The sequence below is a fragment of the Gossypium raimondii genome, chromosome 12 (assembly GCF_025698545.1).
Source record: "Gossypium raimondii isolate GPD5lz chromosome 12, ASM2569854v1, whole genome shotgun sequence".
Classification (NCBI taxonomy): domain Eukaryota; kingdom Viridiplantae; phylum Streptophyta; class Magnoliopsida; order Malvales; family Malvaceae; genus Gossypium; species Gossypium raimondii.
The window spans coordinates 26,801,421-26,803,931 of NC_068576.1; the positions used below are offsets into that span (position 1 = coordinate 26,801,421).

Sequence of the window (2,511 nt, forward strand, 5' to 3'; positions counted from 1 at the left end):
ACACGGCATAGCACAGGGGCGTGTGGCTTGGCCATGTGACCCCTGCACCTTAATATTACAAGTCAGTATGCTTATACGGCCTAGCACACGGGCGTGTGGCTTGGCCGTGTGACCCAAGTCAGAGAGCACCCAAGTTTGGGCACGGGCTGGGACACAGCCGTGTGCCCCTATTTCGAATGCCCACACGGCCTTAAACACGGGCATGTCTCTTGAGCATGTGAGCCACACGGCCTGGCCACACAGACGTGTGACCCCTGCTCCTTTGAAAATTTTTGATATTTTCTAGAAAATTTTTTGAGTTCCAGGTTTAGTCTCGATTTATTTCAAATGCGTATTTTGGGCCTCGAGGGCTCATATAAGGGAAAATATGAGTGATTATGATTAGTTTCTGATGTGTATGTTAAATGATATGAAATGTTCGTATTTGATCTGAAAAGTCTGATAATGCTCTATAACCCTGTTCTGGCAACGGATAAGGGTTAGGGGCGTTACAAACTCAACTGCTTTCATTTCTTGCACTACAGCTGGTCTTTTCAGTGTTTTAACCATATTCATTGAAGATAATACATGAGTTGTTAGAGAAGTAATCGCATCAAGTTCCCTTACTCCAGCAACCCTTTTGCCGGTCCCTACTCTTGTAGTTGGGTATTTATAATCGTTATATGCTATCCTCTCTAGAATTTTATATGCCTCATTATATGATTTTTCGAGCAAAGTCACATTGGCAGGTGCGTCAGACACCATCCTTGTATACGAATTCAATCCAATCTAAAACATTTTCATTTGCGTCCAATGTTGGACACCATGCATCGGGTATTTTCTAATTAACTCCTTGAATCACTCATATGCTTTATATAATGTTTCACCCTCAAATTGCCGAAAGGATGTAATATTGTTCCTCAATTTGGCATTCATGTTTGGAAAATTACATCTTAGCAAAAACCTCTGGCAAAGTTCATTCCAAGATGCCACCGTACCTAACGGCAATGCATTTAACCAAGCTTTGGCACGATGTCACAATGAATATGGGAATAACTTCAATCTCAGGGCATCTTTAGGAACACCCTGCTGCTTGAATGAATCACAAACTTCCAAAAGGAGTCTTAACTGCAACCGTGGATCTTTAGTAGGTAATCCACTAAACTACCCTACAGTGTGTAACATTTGAAACATCGTTGGCTTTAACTTAAAATGTTGAGTTTAAATATGCGGCCTAACAATTCCTGGGTTTAGATCATCCAAGATCGGCACTACATGTTCTCTGATGCGTCTATTTCTGTCATCTATTATTCAAGGAATATCAGCATCCCTTCCATTATGATGTAATGACTCTTCTCTAACCTGATCATTTCTAATTCTTTCAATTTCTCGCAATTCTTTTCTCCTTCTTCTCAAGGTTCTCTTAATTTCCAGATCAAAAGAATACTCTTCAAGTGCAGAAATATCTCTACTCATGCACCAACAAAAATCCTAAAAAACAAAAATCAGAACAACTAACTAAGCTAAACTAACAAAATTAAAGAGGTAATAAAAAACCAAATTTTCACTAATATTGTCGATCTATCGGCAACAGTGCCAAAAACTTGTTGCGTGTGAATGTGTAATGCGAATGTGCAAGTATACACGTCGAATCAAGTAACAAAATGATAAGTGAGTATCGTCTCTACAAGGATCATAATTGATTAAAAAATGGTTATGCTATTACTATGAATTTGACTAATTAAACTATGCAAAAGAGATAGATGACAAATTAATGGAGAGATATGAATGGATTAATAAAATCAATTATGAATGAAAAAATACTAAGGCAATTGAAATGCTTTAGCAATTCTCAAAGAATAAGTGGGAAGGATTTGTACTGTTGAATGATAATGTTGGAATTACTCAGGTTTTATCTTTATATCATAATAATGCCTTGGCAAAATCATGACAATTCTACTGCTCAGGGATTCACTACTGCAGTCTACTTCTTTCCAGAGCAAGACTTTAAGCTATCATTCTGAGTTTTTGTATGTCTACAGAACTCAAGAATGATATCTAGATTGTTCTTCCTTTCCGTATACAAATCACAACTTTTACGTCTAGAATGCTACAAATATTCTTGCAAATACTCGCATGTATCAATCGATAATAATCCAATTTATTTAATCTTTTCAGAATTAAATCAGATCTAACAACATGCCATATAATCATCTATGTCTAGAGCTTACATGCATGCATTTAAAATAATCAAAAATTGAATGAAATAGTAATCTACTCAAAATCAGACCATGGGCATTAAAGATAGTAAAAATTCACTCAAACATCCAACCCAATGAGATTTAGCTAATGGGTTGGACATTCAAATCCAAAGTAAAACCATTCAACATCATCATTCAAGTTTACGAATCACAAAGTTCAAATCGGAAAATAAAGGCAAAACTGTAAGAAGCTCTAGCTACTTCAGCTTTCACTTTAATACTGAAATTTGATGCAAAACCTAAGGCAGATTTCTCTTCCCCTTCCTTGCAT

At 36.7% G+C, this 2,511-nt stretch overlaps 1 non-coding gene across 1 annotated transcript; it reads left to right on the forward strand.

Moving 5' to 3' along the window:
• The first annotated feature begins 799 nt into the window (after positions 1-799).
• Positions 800-906, forward strand: LOC128035749 (small nucleolar RNA R71). Its single transcript, XR_008192299.1, has one exon. It is a non-coding gene; the product is annotated as a small nucleolar RNA R71 (small nucleolar RNA).
• The last annotated feature ends 1,605 nt before the right edge of the window (positions 907-2,511 follow it).